The 22230-nt window shown below is 45.7% G+C and overlaps 1 protein-coding gene across 1 annotated transcript in view; it reads right to left on the bottom strand.

The window, feature by feature from the left end:
- LOC138579901 (piezo-type mechanosensitive ion channel component 2-like) overlaps positions 1 to 22230 on the bottom strand; it is a 2232767-nt gene that overhangs the window by 1374870 nt on the left and 835667 nt on the right. The gene's annotated exons all lie outside the window — the stretch shown is intronic.

The raw sequence follows: 22230 nt of genomic DNA, 5'->3' as shown, positions 1-22230 counted from the left end.
TAATCGTACTATGAAGAGCATGATAGGTGCTTTAGAAGAACCCCTTAAAAGAAAGTGGGCCTATTACTGCCATACCTTCTCTTTTCTTATAGCAAAGTCCCTCAGGAGGTAGTTGGATATAGTCCCTTTGAGCTTCTTTATGGCCATCCAGTCAGAGGTCCTTTGGCCCTGATTAAGGAGGGGTTGGAAAGTGCTCCTTCCCCCAAGCCAGTCAGCGTGACTGACTATGTGATAGGTCTCGGGAGGAGAATGTCACACATGATGGCAGAAGCTAGTGATAACTTGAAAGCAGGTCAGGCTCTGGTCAAACATTGGCATGTTTACCCAAGACCAGCTTGTATTAGTTATGGTGCCAACAAGGCAGAGGGCCTTGCAGGACAAATGGTTAGGACCCTTCAAGGTTGTGGCAAAACTTGGAGAGGTGAACTGTCTGGTGGACGTAGGCAGACCTAAGGAGGCTCCCAGAGTCTTAGACACCAACCGTTTAAAGGCATATGCCTCGAGACCAGAAGTGGGAGCTTTGCTTCTAGCTTCAGCTCAAGAGGAGGAGGAGAGTGAACCTCCACCTGACCTACTCAGAGGCAAACCTTTGGATGAGAAAATAGAAGGAGTTAATCTCTCTTCCAATCCGGCATCTGAACAACAGGAGGAGCGCAAGGTTCCGTTGAATCAGTTTGCCTCCCTGTTTTCACTTTCACCAGTCTTAACCCCTTGGAGCCAGCATGACATTCAAACTGGTGACTGTTTACCTGTGGAAAGCAGAGGTTACAGAATGTCAGAACATGTGTGAACCCACATAAAGGAGGAGGTCAACAAGATGTTCGATCTCTGGGTTATAGAACCATCTACAAGTCCATGGTCTAGTCCAGCTGTTCTAGTACCAAAGGCAGGATCCAAGGAGTTGAAATTCTGTGTGGACTATAGAGCTCTAAATGCAGTCACTAAGACTGATGCCCATCCTTTACCAAGGACAGATGAACTGGTGGATAAACTTGGTGCAGCCAAGTACCTCAGTACATTTGATCTGACGTCAGGCTATTGGCAAATAGCCCTGACAGACCATGCCAAGGAGAAAACTGCATTTTCAACCCCAGCAGGCCTCTACCAGTTTAAGGTTATGAGCCTCATTACAAGATTGGCGGTAGCCATGCCCTTAAAAAGGGCATGGCTGCCTCCAAACTCGGCTCCGGGGTCCCTGAATGGGGAAATACCGGGCCATTCAGGGAACCCGGCCCATCCCCATTCCCATTCGAGCCCCCATAGGGGATCAATGGGAATGGGGAGGGAGCTAACAATGGGCCCATCAATAACGGGCCCATTGTTAGCTCCCTGATCTGCTCGCGGGACCCACTAAGGATGTCTGGTAAAACCAGACATCCAGAGCGGGCCCCACAAGGGGACCTCGTAATAGGGCGGTATGGGTTTAACGGCGCCGTCACCTTTACTGGCGCCATTAAGCACATGCCGCCCAGGTAGCAATGATGTGCCATGCCTTTTGGATTAAAGAATGCACCTGCTACATTCCAAAGGATGGTCAATCAAGTTCTAAATGGGATGGAGGACTTCTGCATGGCATACTTGGATGACATTGCAGTGTTCAGCCCTACTTGGAAAGAACATGTTGATCACTTACGATATGTATTGCAGGCTCTTGAGCAGGCCCATCTGACCATAAAGGCAAGCAAATGTCAAATTGGTCAGAGCAAAGTGGTCTACCTTGGTCATGAGGTAGGGGAGGTGAAATAAGGCCATTGCCTAGCAAAGAACAAGTTGTAAAAAGCTGGGCCAGCCCTACTACTCAAACCCAAGTGAGAGCCTTCCTAGGTCTCACTGGGTACTACAGGAATATAATTGTGAACTATGGAACCATAGCTTCTCCTTTGAATGTAGTCTCCTCTCCAAAATTCCCTAAAATGGTTAGATGGAATGAGGAGTGCACTCAAGCATTTGAAAACCTGAAGAAAGCCCTTTGTCAAGCTCCAGTCCTAAGAACTCCTGATTATTACCAACATTTCATAGTGCAGATAGATGCATTCAATACAGGTATAGGTGCAGTCCTTTGTCAACTGGATGAGAAAGGTAGGGAGCACCCCATTTGCTTCATCAGTAGGAAACTGAAGGTACCAGAAACAAGGTGGGCAACCATAGAGCGTGAATGATTTGCCATTGTGTGGTCTCTGAAGAAGTTTAGACCATACTTGTATCGATCTACTTTTGTGATTCAGACAGACCACCAACCCTTGAGATGGTTAATGCAAATGAAAGGGGAGAATACAAAACTACTAAGATGGTCAATCTGCCTGCAAGGGTTTGATTTCACCATTGAGCACAGGTCAGGATGTCACCACCAAAATGCTGATGGTCTCTCTAGGATGTTTATAACCGACTAGAGTGAAGAGATTCATCCAGGAGTGGATTAAATCCTCCTGTCCCTTAGTCTGGGGGGGGGTCTTAGGGAGAATTCATCAGAATGGCTAATTTACCTTACCTACTGTATCCCTCAGCAGCTTTGCTGGATTTCTAGGATTTATTTTTTCACCTGGAAAGAGTGTGAGCCTTTTTTTACCACTATTACATGTGTTTTGCTGTTTGTTTTACATTTGTGTGTTCATAGACTGTGGAGCCTCACCTAATCCATAGGCATCATCTTTTTTTTACTGTGTGTCACACAGCACCTTTAGTGCAGTGACATAGGGTTGTCTTTTTAGGCTTCCCACTCCATTTTTTGGGACTGACTACTGTCTCCCAGAATATGTAAAGTTGCCATTGATTTTATTAGTCTCTTTAAATCACAGACCCAGTACAAACTACCTTCCATAGAGTACTGGAAAGGGTTTATAGTTATCCCTTTTTGCTTGTCTCTCATGGAACATTATTTTGTTCCCCTTTCAATAAGATTTGGCTGGTGGCAGGAGTATCTACCATTTGTTCCCTATCACAGTCTATGTAAAATAGCCTTGGTACTGTTTTAGGCTAAGTTAGTAGCCTCGAACTTAAACCCGCTGGACCACATTTACTTTTATTTGGTTCCGGCTGGGTTTATTGCCATTTCTGTTTGTAAAGGTCTTTCTCGTGTTTTACTCTGCACGCCAAACCAGGTTTGGTTCCTTTGTTCGCCGTCCTTTGGTGGGCTTCTGCACAGAAGTCCTGCTTAGGCGCCTGAGAGTCTGGGGTGGACAGGATGTGAGGGAGGGGTTTTAGGGCCCCTGCACAGGGTCTCCTTGGAGACCCAAGTCGCACTCATGTTTGATTGGCTAGGTGACTGTCTGGCCAGGACAGCCACCCTGCTGTGTGATTGACAGCCAGGCTGTGTGAATGGGGGAAAACTGCATAAAAAGCAGGTCTGTGGGACTTGGAAGGCAGAGTCGCCACTGGATCGAGAGAACCAAACAGAAGCCGAAGGAAGAGGACTGCTGCAACTACTGAACCTCCTGGTGAAGCCCTGCTGTGGGTCCGAATCTCTGAAGCTTCAATGACAGGGAAGATCTGCAAAGAATCTTCTCCTCCTGAGCTAGTGGGACCAACCAGTTCGCCAAATACCAAGCAAAGCCTCCCCCTCCTGGTCGAATTTGCTGTGCACAGCTGCAGTGAAACGGATAGCCAGGAGGACCGGACCCTGTTTGGGTTTTAAGGAGCGCACCATTTATTCGTCGCTTTGCTCTGCTGCTGGTTTCTTCCCTGGGCAGTGCAGGACCCTCCAGTCTTCCTCCTCCTTGTCCGTCCAACAGTCGCTTCAGGAACCATGAGCCTGCAGGACCTGCCAGGAACTTCTGCCTCAGCTACAGCATTCTTCTTCTATTAAGGTACTGTTCAAATCCGGTCGTTCATGCTGTTCGACCGCAGTGAAAGTGTTTGAAATCTTTCACTAATCCAAGGGCTTGTCCTTCTCTACTCTTAAATAACTTTTCTTCTGACCAACTTCGTTTCAAACTCTTGGCAAAGACTTAACCGCAAACTACTCTGAACTATGTGATCCTGAGCAAAGACTTTGACCCATTAACATTGGCCCAGGCCTATTGATTTGAATCCTCATTGTAGTAAGCCTTTTTTAGATTGCCTGACTCTTCACTTGTTGGTGCTGCTTAATTTCATATAACTTCGTCTTTCCCTCCCTTTTTAAATTGCTGGAGTGCCCTTTTGCTCGCACTTCATTTTGAGCTTAACTTGTCCAGATTTCATTGGGAGTGGTGTAGTGTATTAAGATTGTGATTTTTCTGCTGCTTTACTTAGTGAACTGTTTTACAACTGATGTGTAAATAAATGTATATTCTTTTACTCAGAAACCTTGAGTCAGTGTTTGCTTGAACCATAGTCATTGCTGTCCTTTGTGTAACGTCTGATATTGCTCACTTTACTCTTGAGATAAGTCTGGCTGCTTAGCCACCGCTACCACTTTACTGTGTAGTACAAGCTTGTACCAAAGGTGAATTTGTACTTATACTTGTAGTCTTAATTGTATGTGGTATTCCCATGTGATTCTGCCTAACAGTCTTCTCCTTGGACTGCTCAGGCATGGCAATCTGTCAATAACCACTTGTAAGGTCAAAAGTACTGAGGAATTTTGCTGAGCTCAGTTAATCTGTCATTGGCAAGGGATGGGCATCCGTCTTAGTAAGTGCATTTAAGGCCCTATGGTGCACACAGAATCTAAGTTCTTTAGTTCTTACCTTTGGTACCAACACAACTGGGCTAGACCATGGACTTGTGGTATGTTCAATCACTCCAAGGTCAAGCATTTGATTGCCCTCTTCTTTTATGTGATTCCTCACATTTTCTGACATCCTGTAGTCCCTGTTTTTAACAGGTACACTATCACCAGTGCCAATGGCATGCTGGCCCCAACGGGTCAAGCCTGGTGTCAGTGAAAACAGAGGGACAGAGTGAGTTAACAAAGCTTTGCACTCCTCCTGTTCCTGCATTGTCAGATTAGTAGAGAGTCTTACCCTTTCTACTGACCCATCTGAGGGCTGCGCCTTGGAAGATCTGGGAGAGGCTCACTCTCCACTTCTTCTTGATGAGATGCTAAGAGCAAAGCTCCTATCTCTGGTCTGAAAACATAAGCCGTCAGACAGTTGGCATGAAAGACCCTGGGGCCCTCCTTGAGGTTGCCCAGGTCTACCAAATAGTTGACTTCTCCAGGTTTTCCTACAATGTTGAAGGGTCCTGTCCATTTGTCCTGTAAGACCCTCTGTTTTACTGGGACCATGATGAGAACATGTTGGTCTGGAGTAAAATCTACCATGTTTGCCTTCTGGTCATGCCATTGCTTAACCAGAGCTTGACCAGCTTTCAAATTCTCAGTAGCCTCATCATGAGTGCCGTCCTCTATCTGAGGCCAAGCGCATGGTCAGTAATCCTTATTGGTTTGAGGGGAGGAGCACTCTCGAGACCTTCCTTAATCAGGGCCAAAAGGCCTCTGATTGGATGACCATAAAGTAATTGAAAGGGGCTAAAGCCTACTCCAGCTTGAGGAACTTCTATGTAGGAAAATAGAAAGCATGGCAGAAGAAGGTCCCACTTTCTACTAAGTGGTTCTTCCAAAGCTTCAATCATTAGCTTCATTGTTTTATTAAACCTCTCTACCAGCCCATAATTCTGAGGGTCATAGGCAGTTGAGAACGTGTAGGTGACCCAACAGGTTTTCCACAGAGCCTGCATGTAGTGGGACATACAATGTGACCCCTTGTCGGATACAACCTCCTTAGGAAATCCTATTCTGGTAACAATACTAAGTAGGGCCTTAGCCACTACCTGAGCAATAACAGTTATCATTGGAATTGCTTCAGGGTACCTGGGGGCAAGGTCCACCACAACCAATGTAAATCGGTTGCCTGAAGATGTTAGAGGGTCTAGAGGACCAACAATGTCAATCCCCAACCTTTTTAAAAGGGAGGGGCACTAAGGATGCCACATCTTTGGTTCCACTCTCAACAGATAACTGGCAAATGTGACAACCCCTACAGTCTTTTTAAATTTCTGCACCCATCTTGGGCCAGTAAAAATACAATGAGATCCCCTCCTTGGTCCTCTTAAAGCTTAAGTGACCAGCCAGGGGGCCTTCATGTGCCAACTGCAGGAATTTGGGCCTTAACTCTTGGGGGTACCACCAGTCTCTTGAGGTCTCCTGGAATAGCCTGCACATGCTCACTGTAGAGAAGTCCATCCTCCCAGTACAGCCTATGCTTCCCAGGGTTTTACCTTTCACTCTGGGAGGCTGCCTGCTGATGAAGACCTTCTAGAAAGGGATCTTCTCTTTGTCCCCTACTGAAGTCTGTCCTTGAGGGTCCACCTTCTGCAAGCACAGTCTGCAACTCAGGATGGTCTCTTGGATCCAGATCCTCTAGACAGGGTTGGATCTCTTCCTCCTCTGACTCATCAGAAGAGTGTTCTTCAGGATTCCTTTGGCACCAACTCAGCCTCAACAGGAATCTTTTTCCTTGTGGAAGATTTGGGCTCGGGGCCCTTCTTTCCTTTAGATACTCTAGGCTTCCCTTGGTCTCTGTTGGAAGATCTCTAAAGGTTGCCTCTCTGGCTTTCCTTGTCAACTCCCTCCTCTTCGTAGAGGGGGGTTTGGGTGTGTTGGAGACTACACCTAAGGCGTTCAAATCATTGCCCAAAGTACTCTTCATGGTACTTCTGATTGAACACTTACAGGAATGTTCACAGTCATCTTATTACACTTAATCATAGCTGGCAATACTGGGCACATAGACTGGGCCCCCTGCTAATTGGTAAGCCTTTTGGGAGACTTAGCAACTTCCTCAAGTTGAAACAAACTCTCATCTATCACAGTTATACTAGCCCCAGTGTCTCTAATGGCAGGGGTATCCTGACCATTCACAAGAAACTCTAGCTTGAACACCGATGGGTTCTTCAGCTTGAGGGTGAAAGCTAGCCCTTGTCATTGGGATATCCACATCATATGTGAATGCTAAGATGACAGAGGGGATCCCTGAAGGTTTACCCTTACATCTGGGACCTCCTTTCATGTGGTTGCCAGACCCACAAACAACACATTTCCCAAATGTCCTTTGGAATGAGGGTTTCTGATGACCTCCCTCTGGTTTGGGTCTAGAGGTTTCACTAGCTCTATAAAGTAGTTTACGGGGGAATGTACCCTTGTTATGTTTGTGGCTCTCTTTTGGCGGGGGATTTTTAGAATGATCCTGCTCATCCTTTTTATGCTTTTAACCATCCTCTTTCTTGTGAGGGGCCCCAGAATCCTTGTGAGTAGCCCTAGTGGCCACCCACAAGTCAGCAGCCACTGCTAGCTTCTTGGGGTCCGGTTCTTTAGAGTGAGCAAGATGCTGTCTCAGCTCTTGGGAATAGGCATCAAAAATACATTTCAGCATGAAGAGACACCTCATGCCTTCATAAGAGCTCACCTTGTAGCCCTTAATCCACCCATCTACATGTTTCAGGCTTTCACACACCCAAGTGCACCACAAGTTACCATCTCTCTTCTTGTGGTCCCTGAACCTTTTTAGATATTGGGAAGGGGTCTTCCCAAACCTGGCTATGAGAGCGGTTTTTACCAACTGGTAATCTTGTCTATCAACATCATTCAACTCCATCACAGCATCACAGCCATTCTGGGGGAGCCTAGAACAAACTCACTTTCACAAATACCTTGTACTTTACATGTAAATTCAAATGTACTCAGCCAATCAAGAATATTATTTTTCACACCATACAAACTCACCAAATCTTTGGGGAGACGAGGCTTCCTGCTCCTGGAGTGGTCTGGCAAAGAGGACTCAAACAGAAGTGGAATCAAGGGACAACCTTTTCATCTCTAGTTCATGCTGCATCTCTTTTTCCCTGAGTTGCAGTTCCTTCCTCATTTCCTGGTCCCTCATTTCAGACTGTATCTCCAGTTTCCTGAATTCAAGCTGCATTTTCATTTTCTCTAGCTCTAGAAGCAGCTCAGCTGACATGTTAGATACAGATAGGGGTGAGGTCAGAGGATTGGCAGGTGGATTAATATTCACATTTTCTTCCACATAATCTTCTACCTCATTATCTGGAAGTTGAGGGCTAAGAGTTAAACTTTGACCATCATTATCTTCTAGATCTATTTTAGAAGTAGGGGTTACATGTTTACTTGCAGTTTGGTAATCCAACAAGTTTTGGATTAACTCAGTGTTTTTTCCTTTTGTACTAAGACATTTAGCTTTACACATTTCTTTCAGTTTTTCAACAGTAAGAGACATAAGAGCTTCTGCCTTATAGTTTTCCATTGTGGACATAGCTTTAGTAATTTACAGTATAGTGACCTGGAGGATAGATTCTTTGTATGCAAAACAACCAGAAATCAGTGTAATCCAACCTACACAAATCCCACCAGCTGTAACACCAGTGTTAGGGGAGTTTCCTAAACTCCTACTGGTAGTATGACTTTAGTAAACTATCCCAGTGGTTTGTAGATGCCCAACTCTTAGTATCAGTTTTTACTAACTCAGGACCTTGGTAGAGTGTCAGAGCAGTCAGGCTTATTTTGAGAGTGTTAGGCAGAAACCTGTGCAGTTCCCTTAGGGAACACTGCAAAAGATTTAAGACTACAGGTATAGCAGTAAACCCACTTGGTAGCAGTCTGCACCACCCAGATTTACCTGGTAGCTGTGGCTGAGCAGTCAGACTTCCCTCAAGAAGAGTTAGGCAGTATGCGAAGTATACACAATAGGTACTCAAACACAATAGTACAAGCAAACACTGACCAGAGCTTGGTTTCAAAAGTATATAGTTATTTATTTTAAGAACACATAAGTTGAAAACACTCTAGCAATATATAGTAAAACACTTCAAACACAGTTATATGGAAAGCAGTCCCAACCCTTATTCCTATCTAGACAACTCTAGGTTAACATCACATAATTCAAACAGAGGTGAGTGCTTAACTTTAGATGACACTCTAGTAGGTTCAAAGAAGGGAGAGAAAAAGCAGGAATAGGCTAAACACACCACTCTAAGGTCAAGAACACTTTCAATAGGCTCAAAGAAGCATAAAGTCACAGGTGAGCAAAAGTCACTAGGCAGGGCCCACTCTTAGAGCAGACAGAGCGAAAATGTGCCCAAGATCACACTGTTATTAGGGATTCAGAGTCTTGCAAAGAGTTCAGGCGGAGTTTAGAGAGGCTTAGAAAGTTTAGCCAGGGTGTCCCAGGCACTCCCAGGTTCGAAAGCCGGGGGCTAAAACTACCCCGTACAGTCGGTGGCAAGGGAAGCCAGGCGGAACACGGTACCTTAGACGGGAAGGATCCTCCAGCGGTGGCAGTTGTTCCAGGCAGTGGCAGCAAGGCTCGACGTCGGTCAGGGGAGAAGAAGTTCTCGCTGAAGAGCAGAAGAAGAAGGTCGTTGCACTGCCCGGGAAGAAACCAGCCGCGGAGTCCTCCGGTTAAAGGGTTGTACCGACTTTCGCGGTTGTGGTAAAAGTGTGGTATTCCGGTTGCCGGGGTGCTTGGCACGGGCAAGGCGGCCACGAGATACCTCGAAGAAGCGAAAAGAAGGTGAAAACTGGTTGTCCCCACCAGTCAAGGGAAGGAGCCACTCCGTTAAGAGTTCTCCTCGGTCGTTGGGAAAAGTGGTGAGACGGTTCAGCAGGGCTCCACCGGGTGGTGTCGTCGCAGCAGGTCGGCTCAGCTCTTCCCTCGTCGGATTCTTGGTCCTGTGGCGACTTCTGAAGTTCCAGTCCCCAAAGCCCTGCTTTTATGCAGCAAACCCCCATTCACCCAGCCTAGCTGTCACTCAAACATGCTAAGTGGTGAGCCGGCCGGCTCACCACTTGGGCCAATCAGGACGGAGTGCGACTTGAGTTACCAAGGTAACTCAGTCCAGGGTGCCTAAATCCCCCTCCACCCCTCCTAAGTACCCCAGACAGAGTGGCACCACTTTGGAGGGCTTCTGTGGAGAAGCCCGCCAAAAGTGGGACAAAGGGCTCCACTTCGGGTCAGAGTTACAGAGGCGAACGCCAACGCCATTTTAGAATCAAGTTTTGGCAAAAAATCCCAACCGGAGTTATAATAATAAATATATAAACCGGCGGTATGTTTGAGGCTACCATAAATAAATAATTAAATGTGTTAGCCTAAAACAATGGGAAATCCCATAGGAAAATATTCGCGGTCGAATATAAAAAGTAGTTTCCACTGCCACCAGCCAAAACTCGATCAGGGGGGACGGAGACGTGCCCCCTTGACTAACAGACCCTGGGGCAATCGAATTGCCCCAGCCAGTACGTCCACAATGTGATGGTTTGTACTGGTTCTGTTCAGGATTTAAGACTAGTAAAGTCTTTGGTGACTTTACATGCCCTGGGAGACAGTAGTCAGTCCCAGGGTATGGAGTCTATGTTGGGGAGTCCCTAGGACACCCCTGGGTTACGGCACAGAGGGTGCTGTGTAACCCACATCACAAAAATACATGAGGCCCTATGGAGTAAAAGACCCCATAGCCCATTCAACACAAGGTTTAACCAAGAAAACACACTTCAACATGCCCAAGAGTGAGGGTAAAAGAGTCTCACTCTTGGCAGGAGAAAAAAAAGAAACCCTAGAAATCCAGCAAAGCTGCTGGGGGACTCACTAGGTAGGGAAATTCAGCCTAAACAGAGAATTCTCCCTAACAGAGAGGAAGATGTGAGCTCTATGTAAGTACACTGAATCAAGTTAGATAGGCACATCAAAGAAGCACTTAAACTTATACATTATATAAAAGTATATATTTATTATATTTACACCAGAATCACTTTAAATACTTCAGACGTTTATACTAGAACACTTAGGAATACTTGATAATATACTTCAAAGGGGCAAGGTTATGCAACAGGTTATCCATGTATTGGATCATGGTGGAGCCCCCCCTTTTGTTGTTGTGCATGGTGTATCTGCAAAGCCATGAGGCGTGTAGCCCATCTTGCTCCTGGCATTTGCATTTGTCATCGGAATGTTCAGCTGCTTGACGCGCTTTTTCAATAGATTCAGCTTGCCACCCAATCTGAACATTTTTACTGTTTGAAATTTCAGGAAGGAGACCATTCACAGAATGAGAAACAAATGCAGGTTTAGCTTGTTTCCCAGCGTTTGCAATACCGGAGTATTTAGTGTCGGTCAGTCAATCTAGATAGTTGGAGGGAGATTCAGACTGTTTTGTTTGCAAGCATCAATCTTTGACCAGTCCGATTTGACAGGGTATTTCCCTTTGAGGGCGTTGTATATGCAGTAATAGCCACGCATTCCAGCAGTGTCGGACCATTCAAGGCATAAATTAGTTTTCAAAGATTATCAGGGTTTGCTAATTACATTTTTCTTGATTAGCAAACAAACCCATTTGATTAGCAATTTTGTACTAATGTTTTTAATGCCACCAGAAGATACTTGTACCCAACATATGAAATTAGCAATAATACCACAGTTGTGTACCGCTGAAGTAAGACATTGGTGAGAAGTCAGGCCTTGCAAATTCCTAAAAATTCCACTAAACCTGCAAGTTCAGTAACTTAGTTTACCCATTCGCCTGAAGAGACATGCACTAGACCCATGGCAATGGATGACGACACATTAAAATGCACTTTCTGTAAAATGGTTTATGTCACCACAAACCCACTTTAGTTTGGCACACTGCTGCCAGCCATGCACAGTAGTTTCTATTTGACCTTTACTGCAAACAACGTAAAGGTTAATACATTTCAACATCCCCAGCAAATGTACTGGCCCTTCTTAAAATCTACTCGACTATGCTAGTGGGTAAAAATATTTTGTGAACCCTGGATGAGTGCATGTAAAAAGGTTATCTGCATGAAAGGACACAAATGGATATGATGAAAGTTTTAAAAACAGTTTGTCCAGCTCTCTACTGCAGGTGCAAATATAGAATGTAATTAGAATAATAGAGCAAAGTGAGCTCTGGAGGCCAACTACAGTTTGCAGTATGTCTGTAGATGTACAGACTGGATGAAACAATTGATCGGTACTTTAAATATCAAGTTAGCTTTGTGTATTCATTATGTAGAAGACTAAGCAGAGTGGATGGCGTAGCAGGCAAAGAACTGGGCAAACTAGGCAGCATATTGTAGTTTGTGGCCATCTCACTTTCAGGATGGCGGGTATAAAGCAACATGGCAAGATGTCATGGAGTATGGGAATCAGCTCATGGGTTGAGCACCAGTTGCAAGCTGTATGTAACCAGCAGGCCACAGGGCTAGGTTTGCCATCAAAGCAAATGGCCGTGTGGTCATGTGCATTTGACCGCGTGGTCATGCACATTTTCAAACGTGTCCACTAGTTTATATGATGCATCTTCCCCAACAAAATGAAATCTGGTTGACACTGAGATTCAGATACACTTCACTGTAAATCATTGAGACAATTTCACAGTAGCAATACTGTAATTATACATTATGTAACATATTACATTTTTAGAAAAGGAATTGAAAGACTTAACAAATAAAACTAACACATACTGGTATTTGGCAGGCAGGATACAGTTATTAATAGTATTATCCTGATTTTATTTCTGGTTTGCAATTATTTGAAGAAAAATTCGTAGTACTCCCACACAGGCCTTTTGGCACATGAGTGAAGGATGATTACTGCTGCACTCTCTCTCTCCATTTGCCCCTTTGAACTTGCAGTGAACAGAGAAGAGGGTGGGGAGAGCTCGGAATGGAAGAAGGGGAATACAGGGTGAGCTGTGCTTTCATTGAACAGGGTAACTTAAATGGCTAGCTTTGCTACACAAGTGCCAAATTAATTGGCAACCCTGCTTATTTTATGCCTTGCCATTGCAGTTTGTCTAATTGGTTTGTAGAAAGTGTCTTTGAGCACAGTCCGTAGGAGTTGTTTAAGTTCCCAATCGTGATTTCATAACAGGAAATCCCTGTGTTCAAATGTTTCTTGAAAGCAGTAGGGTTGTCAGGCAGCCTGTGGAATTGCTGTGCCATATGTTATAAGTCAGTTTAGCTCCATAGGGTGTGAATTCTCATAGGTTCAGCATCGGTATTAGCCTGCGGGTAGGTGCGCATAGGCGTATAGGTGGCTACATCAGCATAGGATGTTGAGGCGTCCATAGTGTGTAGTGAGGGTGGCTAAGACATGGATGAATGTGCTGATTGAATATCTTGCCTGGTGAGTTGCCCTAGCCTGAAATTAAAGCGTAAGAGTTGGACAGTGCCTGGAAGTCATTGGTGTATTTTTGGCAGATTGAGTCGGACATGCACCTGTAGGATGGGGGCTGGGGGGGGAAGAGGGGGGAGGCAAGGGAGTGGATGTAGATTGAGGTGGGAACTGACTTGGCTGGGAGCACGTCCCTGGTGCCGTATAGGTAGAGGCCGCTGATGGTGAGATCGGACAGGGGATGTTAAGTCTCCCTGAGGCGTGGAGGAGTGGTCGTGATTGGAAGGGGGTCAGGGGGATGGGGGGAAGGGGAGAAGATGGGGCAGCAGGGGCTGCAGGTGGCGGTGTGGGAGGCAGAGGGCAGCGAGTGGTTGGGCTGGCATGTCCACTCATTGTGGCGTAGGGGGTGGTGGGGGTCCCCTCGGGTGCAGAGGAAGTGGTGTGCGAGCCCTCTTAGGAGATTATGGTGCTAGTATGTCTAAAAGGTCGACGGGTGCCACTGTAGGTGCTTCTGAAAGGAATCTTTAATGGTGTCTGCAAAAACACTTGGGTTAGAGTCCTGTTTTGCGAGTGTTTACTGTTTGGCCATCTGGCCTTGGAGTGATGCTTGTATTGCTCTAATTCTTTCTCTAACCTGAGAGTTCTTAAGCGATCTAGTCTGACTGTCACGCAATCTGCCTGCAGACACTTTGTCCCAGGCCAAAAATAAGCCAACCAATGACCCATCAGACACCTTAGACTTTATTGTTCCAAAGCCTCGTGCAAGACCGTAAGGTGATCCGCATGAAACGAGCCCTCAAGTTGCCACTAAAACTCCTTTTTGAACCAGTCAAAAAATTCCACTCTTTCAAAATATTTACAGGTGAATGCCCCATACGTTAAAATCATGAAGACATTGGTCCCTACTGAGGTGTAAGTGGTATTGTGTGAAGCTCAGATCTATTGCCAAGTCTAGAACTCAAGTGCGGGGAGACACAAAGGACCGCAGGTACTGCAGATCAAGAAGAGTGGTACAAACAACCGCCCAGCAATTTGTATTTACCAGTGGTGACAGCGTAAAGACAAACCAGAGAGGTGGTACATAGGGGGAGACTGGAGCAGGCAACGATTTGATTTGCTGATATGAAAGTAAAGTAAGACACTAGATTGATAAAATAAACCGTATCAGGGTTGCCTCAGCAATAACATTTGCCACTTGGACCGCAAAGATAAGAGAGTTGTAATAGGTAAAGCAATGAAAGGGTCAAATCACAAAGGTTATGCAGTAACTTTTTTCTTGCCTTTTACATGGAAGTAAAGCATCTAGGTGTTTCTGTAGCACTAAGTTGTCTGTAGCATGGACATGGCGCTGGTGAATAGTAGCCAAAATCTTGACTATGCCCACAATAAATCAAAAATAAAACTGCAAGTCAATTTATAAAATAAATCACAAGTAGAGAATATGGAAATCCCCAAAACACTGTGGGCCTGCAGGCAGCAATTTTAAGACTTCTGGAGTAAACAAAGGATATGTGTTAATGTTGTACAAAGGCAAGCCACGGCGTGGCGAGTCAAAAATAACACTGCATTGGAGGACAAAAGCAAGGCAACACAATCGGCTGCTAACAAGTGGCAGCCCCAGGAATCCACAACTTTACAGCGACCACATGCTGTGAACCTTTTTTTAACTTGATTTTTATTGAATGTTTCAAAAGTAAATGCAAACGTTTTCAACCATCAATAGCAACGATTACATTCCATTTTATCCCTGTGGCCGCCCCCTCACATGGGCTACCATGACTGTCTTTCTGTAGGGACGTTAGAGCTAATGGACTAGAAAATCCAATTTTCCTGGCGCTGTGGGATCTTGACATCATTTCTATGCACATTGTGTTCCCTCGCCAACACAAGAGGCCAGAGGGGGTGGGGATGACTAGATCTGTTCATATAATTTGGCTTAGATTGAGGTTCCCCCCTCCCTCTTGCAACAAAACCCCCACTTCATCAAGAAGCTTTCCATCTTATTATCATGGCGGTCAACTTATCATAAATGAAGATGTCCCCCGTTTTAATTTACAGCTCCTTTTTTGTTGGAGTGGTTTCTGGGCTAGGGCTACCCTTCCAGCTCTCAGGATTGCTTGAACAATTTTTGGGAACCTAGAGGTTTCAGAATCGTGGGGGTGGGGGAGGGGGAGGGGTGTTTAGGGTTCCACCACAAAACCTGGTGGGGGAATAATGGTAGGGCCATCCTGGCCAGGTCCTTGATCCAACTAAGGGCTTCAGACCAATATACATGAACATTTGGACACTCCCATCACATATGATACCGCATTCCCCTGCTGTCAACACTCCCTAGGGCAGAGTGGGGAGAATCCCTTAAACATTATCTTGCTGGTGGTAGGTTCCAGGAGTGCAGGATCTTGAAGTTGTGTTACATGACTGACGTATACAGGTTCCCAGCTAACAGTAATTTATAGACATCCCCCACATATCCTGCGTTCTCTCTTCCCCTCCCCCTTTTCCCAGCATTGCTTGAAGTTCTGCCTACCCTCTAACTCAGCTGTGACCAGGACCCTGTCAATTCTAGATGGAGCGCCCTTGCTTGTTGTAGATTCCCAGTGGATTTTCTCAAAGGGGGTGAGGGTACGAGAGGTATTAACATGCCACTTGGGTCAACAAAAAGTGAAAAAACGCTGCTAAGTGATACTACACATGCTACAGTCATGCAATATTATTGAAGTATCAAACTCTGGGTCTGGACTGCTCTTGATCCCGGTCTCATAATGTGTACACATATTCAATGTCCAAAAGAAACACACACAATGACACTTTGCAATAGTGGTTAATAGTTATTGTCTTTTGCTCAAAACAGTATACATGAAAAAGCTGCAAGCTTAATATAACTGCTTCTAGAAATGACCAATTCTCTGGTATTCAATCCATTTCAAATAAAACATCCAAATTGTTAATGAATACACACCTAAAATCCAAAAAAAACGAATGTTTCTTGAGTTAAGAACAATACCCCGCCTAAGTTTGAAGAAAAAAAAGAGGTGAAGTATAAACACAAACCCAGTATATAGAGAAACTCTGACTCCAGAGTTGGTCACGTGTAGTGAAAAAGAAGCTAAGTGAAATAGAAGACAGGTTACAACAAACTTTGCCAAACAAATGGTAAATTAGAACTAGAGCTAAACACTCATGTTGAATGACAAAGGGGCTGCAATGTTCACATTTCTTACATAATGTTTGAATTCAATTCTTAATGTTCAGAGGAGCTGATCAAGTGGGGGTTCAACAAAACCATTTTTTCCACTTCAAGGAACACATTCCTAGCTCGCCGAATTTTTTGTGAAGCAATTACAGATTCTTAACTCCTGCGTTATTGTTAACACACTAGTTAACAATCAAAAAAATGTAGTTCTTGGTTCCTGAATGATTGAACGGTCTCGACTCAAAGCCAAGTCTCTTGTTTCTTGATGGTCTCAAATTGCCAAGTCCTGTGCTCAGGAGTTCAGAACACGTTTTGATTCATGAACATGCAGCCCTTCTTTGGTCTGTATAAATCAAAGGCAAGTCACTTATTTTGGGCAGACAAAAGACGGAAAAACAACTATGTTGGAGTTTTTTTTAAAAAAAAACAATTTGATTCTATTTAAGAGGGAGCCCTCATTGGGGTCTGCCTACGTGTGCAGGGGATGGACCCCAGACTGTCAAAGCAAGTATTGCTCCTATACACTTGAATTTATAAAGTCTGGTAGTCCACATAAGCCAGTGATTGTTTCCCAAAGCAGGGAATCACTAGAACCACCTTGCTGAGGACTGCGTTTTGGTGGTTGGTCTAATCCAATATGGCCACCTTCATCGGGGCAGAATTCAGGGACCCTATGGAGAAAAATGATGAATTGAGTAATTAGAAAAACCATGGTGTTTGTTGTTGGTACATGAATACACTAATGTTGTTTAAATGTTGTGGTTCCGGGTAATAATACAAATAAGAAAAGGTCTCTCCCCTGGCAGAAAACAATTCTTACTGTAAGGGGGAAAAAACACAGCCTTGAGTCTAAGGCTGCTGCTGCATGCTAAGCCCCACGATGCCGTCAAAACCAAAATCGATGCACCCAGCACATATGGCGTCACTTAGATGGACTGTTCCATGTTGCAAGATCGAAGGATGGGTGGATTAATCCCTAAAAAACATCACAGGATGGGTGTAATGAGTTTCCTGTACCCCTGTGTCGTTATAGGTATTCAAGCTATTTGGGTAAGTCTGACTATGTCTAATATTCCCAAAACAAATTTTTCTCACTGTGCCCATGTTTCTTTGAGGCTTGGCTACGGTCTCTGCAGGGGAGCAGTGTTTGTTGGTTCACTATTCCTGCCCTCTGTGCATTCGTGTTTTCATATTCCTTCGTTCCTCATGCAGACAAGATATATCTGTTGAGGAAATGACACAACTTCCTTTCATTTTTTTTAAATGAAGCTCATGTCTTGGTTGGCATACTCCTTCGGTGTGGCTTCCCTGATGGGATATTTCCGAGCCCGTAATCTGCTCGTAATTGCACTGCCTTACCTTTTTCGGCTGAAAAATACGAGGCGGCGTGTGAACAGCGAGTCTCACAGTGCTTACACGCTCTCGACTGCTGCAGACTTCTACGCCGCGATTTTGAAAATGGAAAAGACTCCGTGACTCTGCGCCAAATCTTTCACACTTGATTAGATTTTATTGTAGAACAAGCTTTTGGTTTAATCCAACTTGGTTATATTGTATTACAAGCCCTTGCGAGACACGTGTTTCGGCTTAAAAAAGCCTTTTTCAAATCCGGGCTGATGAAACAAACTGTTTTTAACCAATATCATAGTATCTCATCATTTCCAGGTTGTACAGAAAATATTCACTCAATGTGGTTGTTGAATTATCTTTCTTGGGCTTAATCCCAAACTTCCTTCCTTGCAGCTCCTAGTCTCACGCGTTGGCTCAAGGCTCGTTGTTTAGGAGTCTATGCCGCGAGTCTGCATCTCTGCATGTAGCAGTCGCTGGGAGTACCGAGGCGTTGCTTGCCAACCTAGCCTTGTGTGGAGGCTAAAGGCGTTGTCTGGAGGCGTTGCCAGGCAACCTAGCTCTGTGCAGTACAGGCTGCGTCGCGTCACTTGGGGTCAGTCAAGATACCCTTCAGACGCAGATATTCAGAGGCATTTATGTTGTTCCTCCCCAGTGCTTCTACCAGGTCATCGTACTCCATAAAAGAGCTTTTCGTAAACAGTTGGGCTACCCTCTTACCGACCGGACCTTGTCTCCTGCCTCCTTGACATAGAACTCTGGATGACCCAAAGCCACCTCTTGTTAAACCCCTCCAAAATGGAAATCATGATATGTGGCAACTCCGAACTTCTTCCGCACCCACTACCCTGGCCATCCGCCATGGGCAACTCACCGACCCCCTCCAACTCACTGAAAAATCTTGGATGCACCCTTGACTCTAACCTAACACTCTCGTGCCAAGTCAACAACGTCTCAAAGTCCTGCCACTACCACCTTAAAACCCTTAGGCGCATCTTTCCATATCTCTCCTTTCCCAACAGACTCTCCGCTGTCCAATCAATCATTATATCAAGAATGGACTATGCAAACCCCCTATACCTCGGAGTCCACGCGTACCAACTGAACAAACTCCAAAGGGCACAAAACGCGGCACAAAGAGTAAGTCAAACCGAAACAGTAAAGAGATTTAAACTCCTGAAATGGACAGAATGCATAAGGAGTGAACAAAGTGAATGGCGTGGATGAAATAGTTAGAATGGATGAAGCAGGTGGAACAGATGAATGCGCTTAAGTGGAAGAATGCATGAGTGGAAGAACAGATAACTATATAGTTCGAATGAGTGTGGAAATCGAATGAATATGTAGATCTGATGAATGTACAGATGGATGAACATGTTGAGATGTCTGTAGGGCGACTGGGTGTGTAGAGCGGACGAGCATATAGCGCGGATGAGTGTGTAAATACAGAGAAGCGAGTAGAATGCAGGAGTGCGTAAAACAGATGAATGTGCAGAACGGAGGAGCCTAAACTGGACGAGTGTGTAGAACAGATGAGCATGTGGAGCAGATGCATATGTAGAGCGCATGAGTGTGGATAGCGGATGAATACGGAAGTGCGGGGAGTGTGTAGATCGCTGGAGCAGATGAATCTACAGACCTGGCGAATGTATAGAGCGGATGAGTTTATAGAGTGGATGAGTGTATAAGAGCGGATGAGTGGATAGAGCGGACGAGTGGATAGAGCGGACGAGTAGATAGAGCGGACGAGTGTATAGAGCGGACGAGCGTATAGAGCGGATGAAGGTATAGAACAGATGAGTGTAGAAAAGAATATATAGAACAGGATATTGCAGTTGAATGCGTGAAAAGCACAAGTGCATAAAGTGGATGAGTGCGGGGAGCGGATGAGTGCGGGAGGCGGATGAGTGCGGGGAGCGGATGAATGCGCAGAGGGGATGAGTGCATTTGAGGGGGATGAGTGCGTAGAGGGGATGAGTGCGTAAAGGGATGAGAGCGTAGAGGGATGAGTGCTTAGAGGGGATGAGTGCTTAGCGGGGATGAGTGCGTGGAGGGGATGAGTGCGTGGAGGGGACGAGCGCCTAGAGGGGACGAGCGCCTAGAGGGGACGAGCGCCTAGAGGGGACGAGTGCATAGAGGGGGTGAGTGCGTAGAGGGGGTGAGTGCGAAAAACAGGTGAATGCATAGTACATGTGAGCGCATAAAGCGGATGAGTGCCTGCAGCGAATGAGTGCCTGGAGCGAACGGACGTGTTGGGTAGAGCGGACGAGTACGTAGAACAAACACGCACAGATTGCATCCAGTACTGATGAGTGCGTAGAATGCAGGAGTACGTAGAGCTGCTGAACGCATAGAGCATGGGCAGACAGGAGTGCATGCGTGGGGCAGACAGGAGGGCATGCGTGGGGCAGACAAGAGTGCATGCGCGGGGCGGACCCGAGTGCGCGGGGCGGACTCGAATGCATGAGTGCGTGGAGCGGACCAGAGTGTATGGAGCAGACTGGGGTGCACGGAGTGGATAGGAGTGCATGGAACGGACTGGAGCGCATAGAATTGCGTGACGTATATAGTATGTTTTGGAAAACAGAGAACGTTTGAAAGATCGTATAACCCATCATATCACACCACCACGCTTACTCTCTCCTTTACATCACCACTCAACTAGAACACAGAGATACTATGACACCATTCGGTATAACTGTTCTCATACCAACATCCGCCGCTCACTCCACATCATTCTAAGTAAACACTGCTGGTTACACACCCCCCAGCCAGGCGTTCTCCTCAGGCCTAACGCAGCCACAATCCTGCCAGAAAGAACACATACTCCTGATCTCTCAACCACCACACCTACCGCTAAGAAGCAGCAGTTACACGAATACTGCACGAGCTGCACTCATACCCGGTGCTCACACGCACCTTTTGACTCTCTCTACTCTCTCTACTGATCTGAACTTCGGTTCCCAAGGGCGTTCAACCTACGAGCGCCTTCAGACCATACCAATGGTATATAAGGCACTATATAAATGCAAAATAACATAACCTAACACTGTCACTTTTGTGTTTGTTTGCAGTTACATTTGAAGCAAAGTTAGAAAGGGAAAAGAAAATGGTTAGTTAGTGTAACATGAGCACTCCAACACTCTGGAGCGACTTCTTGGAATCAGGAAAGCAATACCTTTTTCCCCACAGTACCTTGGGTTAGAAGAAAATGTTTGTGCTGGATGCTCCGCAATGTTACAGCTCTGGACCCTACCTCCGGATTCCTTGGTCTGATGACAAAAAGGCAGGACAATGGACAGGATCTCTTAGCAGCAGTCTTGAGGATGGACCTGTAGCATGACTTTTAGCAACTTCTGGGTTCACTCTGCGGTTTTGGCACCTTTTCTGCAGCACCTACAAAGGACACGGATTGTCAGATCAATCGCCTTTGCTTCCTACACTCCCACGCTGTGATGAGGGGGTCTGGGCGAGTTGGATCGTATCTCTGGAGTGTCCTTACAGTTTCAGCAAAGATTTGGACGGATTATGCCTTTCCATGACGATGCACTCAAAACGGGCAGTAGGTCTCCTGGTATTGGGGTTCTGAACCTCTGGAAACTCCTAGGACCTCAGGCGATGGCTCGTTTCAGAGTTCGTTGGGTTGTTCCCACCAGCCAAAGGGAAGGAGTCGTCCTCTTTGGAGCTCCTCTGTCAAACACGAAACAGGGTCAGGACAGCAGTGGTCACTTCACAGTGTTTCAAAGGGTCTGCAGGCATCTCTGGTCATCTTCTTCAGTTACTTCGGCTTCCAGTGGTCGATTTGCTTTTCACTCCAGAAGCCTCACATTTTATACAGTTCCAGTACACACTCCTTTGCAATCTCTCTCAGCATTTTTCCGAAAGGGGTGTTTGGCTGTCCAATCAGGACAACCAGACCCTCTGTGGGAGCTGGACCTATTCAGGCACTCTGGCAGACAAACGACAGGGGGGTGAAAAACTCCTCCTGCACTTCCTGCCTGCCCAGACACTCTGGAGCCTGGGTGGGGATACCCAAGGGTTCCCGCCAAAGGCAAAACAAACACATGTCTCCCCCTCCCAGAAAGGTAGAAGAAGGGCTGACAAAGAACAACCATGCTAGTAATGACAAAAAAAGAAGGAGGGTCTCAAGTTGGTACTTGGGGCCCTTATTGTGCACTACCGAGGCTATGAACCAAAAAATACACAGTAGTTGGTAGAACACGCCCACTGCCACCAGCCATAACTAGGTGATTGCCCATGTGACTAAAAAGTCACAGTAGCAGAGAGAAGGGGGATACTAGGTATCCCTTTGGCACTCCACTGAAGGTGGTGTGTGCCAATCTCTCAGTCTACAAAAGTTTGGGAGAGATACCAAATATCTCTCTATCCCTAGCAACTGTAGTTACTTGGGGATAGTAAAAAAGAATCTTAAAGGAGGACGCCAAGGGTCCCCAGCAACACTGCACATAAGGAGCTGTGTGCTGCAGTAGTAAAACGCAGATGCCTTTAAGAGCTATGGAGCAGACATAATCCATAGTGCAGGTAGAATACAAAGAATAGAGTTCCAAAAGACAGAGCCCA

The sequence above is a fragment of the Ambystoma mexicanum genome, chromosome 3p (genome assembly GCF_040938575.1).
Source record: "Ambystoma mexicanum isolate Mex_15411 chromosome 3p, UKY_AmexF1_1, whole genome shotgun sequence".
Lineage (NCBI taxonomy): Eukaryota > Metazoa > Chordata > Amphibia > Caudata > Ambystomatidae > Ambystoma > Ambystoma mexicanum.
This window is presented reverse-complemented; position numbering and strand designations above follow the sequence as displayed.